General features: G+C 42.6%; 1 protein-coding gene across 1 annotated transcript in view; it reads right to left on the bottom strand.

The window, feature by feature from the left end:
• Positions 1 to 7,552, bottom strand: part of GRIN2B (glutamate ionotropic receptor NMDA type subunit 2B) — a 387,278-nt gene that overhangs the window by 253,331 nt on the left and 126,395 nt on the right. The window lies entirely within an intron of this gene.

A 7,552-nucleotide genomic window follows, 5' to 3' on the forward strand; every position in this document is an offset into this window, starting at 1 on the left:
TTTTCTTTTTTTAGGAAATTTGCTTTATTGCAGTCACAACATGGCTTTTAGAAAACCTACAGTATCAATAACTGGGCCAAGGAAAAACACCTTGAAAACATCATTTCACCATTTTTTACATTCTCTAGAGTATATACACACATACACTCAAAGACAAACATGCACGCACACATACACCTTTTTCTAAAATTCTGATCGACATCAGATTGCTGATTACTATGAGTATAATCTTCAAGTCAACTTAGATCACAGCACATACTTCTAGGGGTCATTCACATTTGATTCAGTTTTTAAATTTTTCCAATTTTTAGTGGATGATCCAAGCAAAAGTTTCTTCAAAGTAAAGATTAAATATATTTTTTATCTCTTAAAATGTCTGCACCTTCAGGCTTTCATAGTATATTAAATCACTGTGACAGGACTTTTAGGAACACTAAAAAAAGCTATTAGAAAGTGAGCACTATTTAATTCTAAGAACACCTGGTAGTTGATAAATATCGAATAGCCAGAAGACATTGATTAGGGCTAGAAGTACCAACATCCCAAGAGTCACATGGGATTATTGTGTCTGTTTTCGAAAGAGCTATTAAAAAACTAATAACAGATACAAGTTGCAAATCTATCAGTCCTATCATTTGCCAAGTCCAACACGGCTCAGATTTTTTATAATTTGTTTGCAGCAAATTACCAAATATCTCTGAAATGTGTCATGTTATATTGGCATGCATATCTCTTTCTGTTTGTGCCTATATATTCTATTTACACTTCTCAGTGTAAAATAATGTTTAATTTCCATTTTAAGGTTAATGTTATCAAAATATATTCTAGCCTACATTCAGCAACTCTGTAGTAGGCTAAAAATCTAGTACATTTTCTCCTCATTATCACTTCCATAAAAGTCCCTTGCCAGGATCTGGCTAGGAGGCTTATATCTGACAAAGCTTAATGAAGTGTTAATGAAGGGAAAGTGTCCCAGACCATTCTAGGCTCTGTTCAGAATAGGTTTATGTGTACCCTGGTAAAAAAGCTTTAATAGTGGCTCTTTTTTTTTTCCCCAAGAAAGGGCAGATAAGGTAACAGGCTGTAGACTTGCATTTGCCATCTTTTGCATAAATGGTGTTGCCTTTTGTTTACTAATGCTGAGGTTTAATCCTTATCCTTATTTTAAAATTCCTCTGTATGGGCCTTTATCCATGAATTCCCCATCCTCCATGCCTGCCCAACCTTTCTACTGTGTCTAGGTTCCTCAGCATATTGACTCAATACATCCATAGCTTCCTTTTCTTCCCCGTAACTTCTTGATCTCCAGCCCCATCTGAGCTCTTCATTCGACTTCAATCTCATCAGCCAAGGTCTAAAAAGAATTTCTGTGGCCAAACCTTCTGCACTCTGTCCCAACCTGACACCACAGATTGCTCATTGCCACTAAACACTCTTCACGGTGGTTTACCTGGTTCTCTTCTCTAGTCTCAGACCTGCCCCTTATAGCTTCCTGGTCTTTGATATATATATCATTTAGCTTCTTGGAGTCTTAGTTTTCTTATCTGGAGAATGGGGAAGATAACTATAATTACCTTCATTTTTCAAAAAGATAATCTAGGGCTCGATTTCCCATCTTGCACAAATTGTATCAAATTAAGACGAAGTACATAAATTCACCTTAAAAAAATGTCAAACGTCATAAAATTTTTATCTCCAACCACATATACTGCTTGCTGAGTTTCTTTCTGCTCTCGCTCCTTCTTTTCCTCTCTTTCTTCCTGGAAGCCTCCCCGCTATCTCTTCCATGACAAATCCCCAGTTGCACACGAATTCTCATTCATACTTGAGTACTTCTGTCCTAAATATCTCAGAGGAATGCTTCAAGATGAGAAGTGAAAGGGGTAATCTCGGCACCATTTTTTGGAGAAAAGGAAAGACCTATCTGTAGCTCAAAGGTAGTTGGGAAACACCAGTTTCTGAAGCTCACTTTGATCACTGAAGAGTCTCAACCAGATAGAATTTATGATAAAAATCTGCTCTCCATCTGCCTGCCTGTGATTATCATAAACTCATACAGCCCCCAACATATAGGTCTTCTACCATATATAGTCCAAAAATTCATTCAATGATAGTTACTTTTATTGATATCTGGCAGATTAAGTAATATACTTTTAATCAATTATCTCAGACCACACTTAGTGCAGATATAAAAGAAATCGTTTTTTAACAATGCAATTCCCTCCCTCCCCATTCTAATTTCAATTTGCCCTGTCACTCACCTCTAGTTAGGAGAGGAGAGAGACAGCAATTCATTTTATCATATGATCTGCTAGACTGTGAACTACCGGACAGAACTGGTATTTCGTTGAGGTTAAAGTCCTACCAGAAACTGACCTGGTAATATGGAAAACGAGGCCAACTCCAGGAGAGGGTTGAGGTGTGGCCTCGGGCAAGTCACTTAATCTTTCTTGGCTTCTGTGTCCTCTACCATGAAACCAGGGCATTGCATTAGTTTTTGAGATCCCTTCCAGGCAGAATGGTCTTTGACACAGTATATAGCCGGATAACACATTCTTCCGGACTCTGGTGTGAGGTAAGGGCTAGAATGGGGCGAGGATGAGAATAGGGTGCTCCTTTTCAGGAATTCTCTTTTCACGGGCTGTAAAGAGCTGCAGCATTCTCTTTGCAACTGTCTACATGAGGAACCTCAAAATCTGTCAGAAGGGATGCATTTTTAAACTCAGAATTTGACAATAGGATTTTATATTTTGCCACTGTTCTTTATTTGCTTTGTTTACTTTGAATCTACTCATGCTGACTCCTGTACCTTTTTTTTTTTTTTTTTTTTTGGCTTCTCCTTATTCAATTGCTCACCTCTCCTTCAATCAATGCCTTCTTTCCTCAGACATCATATTCAGAAATTTCTAGTATGGATTATCTGCCTGGCTTTTGTAGCTCATTGCTGCACACTTCTTGTAATGGCCTCCCAGATCTTAGTTTATCAAATTTGGTCTTCCTCATCTAATTTATGTGCCATTTTCTCCTTTAGTGAAGTATTTATTCTGCATGTCAGAAATCCTAATCCCTTCATTTTTCAGATGAAAAATTTGAGACTAAGATAGATTAAAGGACTTGACCAGGCAAACAGCTATGGCTGGTTATAAAGCAAGGATGAAAACCAGGCTTCCTGACTCTGTAGTTCAGTCTAGGCTCTTTCTACCATCACCATGACTGCTACTAAATGAATATTTCCATTCAACCCCATGGAGTAGTCAGAGGAGAATAAAGTCTCTCCCCACCACCAGCACCAAAATTAGCAAGAGTATTCCATCTACCATACTGCCTATATGATTCAAAATGATTTTTCAAATTAGCCCCATCTTTCTTCCTTAATTCAGATATTGGTGACATATATCTCCCATTTTATATAAGCCTAGCTATGTATGATTGACAACTGTGCTGTTTTTTTTTTTTCAGTTCTTTGACAAATGAGATTAAATCTTCTCTAGACTCTAGCTACATCCTTATCTGAAACCAACCCTTTTCCTCATATTAAGTGGGCCTGCTTATATGCTCCTACTCCACCATCATCTAGCCCAGCAGGTGCTTTTAGGATCTATGCAAAAAAAAAAAAAGTAATTAAATCATTTCTGTAATTATTCTCTCATGCTTATAAATAATTAAGAGCTGCACACTCTCCCGGAAGCCACTAAGGGCCCAGGAATAGTGAATGACAGGGGTAAGTGGATCAGAAAATGTGCCTTGGGAAGGAAGTAAAAAATCAGTGAGAAGATGATAAAGGAGAAAGGAAGAATCTAAGAATGAGGAACAGACTAAGAGTCACAAAAATGGAAAGAGAAGCACAAAACGGAAAGAAGACAGGAGAGGAGAGGAGGGGAGGGGGAGGGGAGGGGAAAGGAGGAGGGGAATTTCCAGAGGCGCTGTCGAAAATAAAAGGACAATTAAGAAGAAAAATGGTATAACAGAATAGACCTAGTAACTGAAGAGGAAGAGAAAGGAGTGGCTGAAAGGCAAAGGACGGCTGAAAGAGGCCAAACCACTGTTGCAGTTTTAATGTTATCCTTGTTTCGCAGCTAAGGGAAACTTAGGCACAGAAAAGTTAAGTAACTAGGCTAAGGTCATGGAACTAATGAGGAAGAGAGCCAGAATCTGAGTCCAGGTCTGTCTGGGCCTGAATTCTGCCTACAAGATCGAGTTCAGACTCTTTTTAGACCTTTAAAAATATAAAACGTAAATCTACAATAATCTCGATTGATGTCCCTTGTCGGCAAATTAGCATTGCTCCAGCCACAGTCCCTTAGCCACATCCCCCTGTGACCAAGGGTGTGAATATGGAAGCTGGTAGCTGGAAGTCACCTCTGCCATGAAATGGAAGAGAACTAGCAGGGTCCTACAGAGTTACGACAAATCCTTCACTGGCCTCATTAAATGCCAGTTCTAACCAACTGAACCAACTTGCCACAGACTATAGAGCTAATGTCTGACAGCTCTAAGAGTCAAGAGCGGACCACCTGGGAACTTTTAACTATGCCAGGTCCAAAGGTAGGCCATTGAGGGACTTCAACACTGACAGGATGAAGCATGAAGATGGCTGCGTGTGCCACATAAAGTGTAAGTCACGTGGAAGAGTGGGTCACAGGAGACAGGGGAGAGGACAAAGAGAGAGAAGGACAGAGAAACATGAACCAGAAATGAGATGATGGGGGAGCAGAGAGAGGAGGGAAAAAGAGGACATAGAGAAGGAGAAATCAGAGAATCAGAGGGAAAGAAGGACCCAGTTACAGACGGTTTAGAAGTTGAGTCTCTGGGGGCAGTAAAAGGCAGCTAAGAAGAGTTCCTAGTGCAGAAAGTAAGGTTGGAGCCCTCTCTCTAGTCTGGAAATTTAAAGCAGTCTAGAGTTCATTGATCAGTCTGGGCTTCCCACTTCTATTGGATTCTCTACTACTTCCCAGAAGGAGCTCCAGAGGTCTCCCGCCTTAATAGCCATTATGCTCTCCAAGGCTCCACAGCAGGTCCCGTGCTGTTCCCTGCCCGGCCAAAGATAACCAACACCCTGCTCAAGTGGCTGCCCTTTAGTGTTTCTGTTTGCAGCAAGGTCTCCCAGTGGAGCCTAGCCGCAAGCTAGGACTGACGAGGCTCCCTGCAAATGGCATGACTTGTGAGGGTCAGGAAAGTACTTTCTATTTTAAATACATATTTCCCTTATGGCGCAACGTAGTATCTGAAATTTCACTAGTACAAATTTCTTCCTCTGAGTTAAAATATAAATGCCCTTCGAAGGGGTGACACATTAGCTGCTTTGCTCTTATTTAAGATTCTACCAAGGGCTTAGTTTTATAGACTGTTTCCCAGTTTGAAATGAAACAGGGGCCTGTAAAGGGAACATACTGGAGGGCTACATGGAGGACAGACCCAGGACCGAATCACATAGTGCTCCTTGGGGAAGTCTGATCAGTGGCCAATGCAGGAAGTTTGGGGGCAGACAGTCAAGAGGCAGAAAAAAAAATACATAACAACAAAAGGAGGTAGAAGTTATTAAAAGGGGAGAGAGAAACACAGAGAAAGGGAATTTTTGAAATGATTAAAAACACATTCTTTTCCAATCGCATACCTTTTCCCAGGGCTAACCATTGAGATTAGGACGGCAAAGGCACCCATCATTGCTCCTTGGAAGTCCCAGAAACACAGAAAAAGATTCTACTCAGGTCCTAATACTAACTCCCAGCAGACATGAAACCAACTCCAGATTATTTGCAACTCTTAGCTGTCCAGAGGCCCCTACTGTCATGACTGGGGAGCCTCTCAATTGAATCAAAGGGAGTACGAGAGTAGAATGTGCCAAAGAGGAAGCGTCCTCCCACCAGAGCACATGGAGAGTTAAAGCTGTGTCTGGATTCTCCTCTCTGCTTAACAAGCTAGTTTTCATAATAATCACTGAACTGGTCTCCAAAGAGAATAGAAATGACACCAGTAACTAGTCTAGTTCCTTTTCATTGACCAATGAGACTTCTCCTTGGGCGCAGAAACTTCAGGGACAACTTACAGAGAACTTACAGAACCCTGAAGGCCACATTATGTTCCTCAGTAAAATTAGCCACTGATTTAGTCTGAGAGAGTGACGATGATCAGAGACAAATACATTCCCCAGAAAGGTATTCCTGTCTCTTAGCTGCTGATACAGGTAGGCTGGATGTCTGTGGGAAAGTGGTACAGCAGGCAAGCCGGATGAGAACCGGGACTCCGGCGGCTGCCCTTTCTCTCTGCCCTGCAGAGTGGCCCTATCTTGGGTCCTGATGCTCAGCCTGTGCCCCGTTTGGCTTGAGAAAGTTTCCAGGGGCGACGGGAGCACAAGAGGAGCTGCTGCTCTTGCGGCCTCTGCACGACTTCAGCTGATTCTGGTCTGAGCCATCAGTTCCCTACCGTCTCCTGCTCGGTTCTGGGAACTGTGCACTCACACCTCCCGCTCAAATTCTCATATCCCTGGGATCCAAAACCAAGACACAGATTTTCTTTCCTGCTTTCAGTATCAACTTCAGCTTCCAGAACCATCCATCCAGAGGAGGAGACCCTCTATGATCTCATTCAGAGGGGGCTGTAGTGAGGAGGGCTCTGGCAGAGAGTCCAGGCAAGCGGCCAGCTGGGGCCAAGGGGAAGAGAATTACTCACAGGCTCACAGATGTTAGAGATGAAAAGAACTTGCAAAAACACATCTCACTCATCCATCCCACCTTGCAATGCAGGCCCCTTTCCAAGAGCATATGGCCTGTTCCCATCTGATTTCAAAGGAACTCTCGTTACGAACGAATACGTACTGAGTGCGCCTTGTGTGCTTGGCCCTGCCCCGTCACGAGAGGACGGCAGGAAGGGGCCCTCTTTCTTTGGAAAGGCCCTCACGCTGCGAGGTAAATTTGCCTCTTACAGGCATTGCCTGAACCCATAGAGACATCTGTCCCTCCACCCTGATGTGGATAACTTCACGTACTTCAATACCACTCTGGCACATCAACAGGCCTCCGATCATCTGATCATTGGGGAAACTGACAGGGAATATAGGTGCTGAAGGTGCAGCAAAGGAGAGGTACAGCAGGAGGGGGCTGAGGAGGGGGCCAGTTGAAGCAGCCTTTGAGTACCACCTTTAGGACTGGTAAGGATTTTGTTCCAAGGTAACAGTAGTTAAAGCTGATTTTCTAGGACTAATCAGGAAGTAGGAGGGGACAGTTTGCTCCAAGACCTATTACAGTCATCCAGAATAGTGAGGAAAAGATGCTCTTCCTTGTGGACTTATCATCTGTTGAGATGGAATCTTAGATTGGTGTATAGCTGATTTCACCTTTTCCTGAGACACAGTAAACTAGAAAAAATATCCCCCAATCCCAGAAATGTGACTGAAGAGTTTAATCTGATCCAGGACTCAAATCCTGGAGCACCCGCTTGGAAGCAGATGGGTTTGAGGTGTAAGGTCTGCTCTTGGACCTCGGGAAGGAATCGGAACTCCCATGCAGCTTCAGAACCTGGCCCCGCCAGTCTGGGAAACGGCCCAGCAGTTCTG

Source organism: Pteropus alecto, unplaced genomic scaffold (genome assembly GCF_000325575.1).
Source record: "Pteropus alecto unplaced genomic scaffold, ASM32557v1 scaffold103, whole genome shotgun sequence".
Lineage (NCBI taxonomy): Eukaryota > Metazoa > Chordata > Mammalia > Chiroptera > Pteropodidae > Pteropus > Pteropus alecto.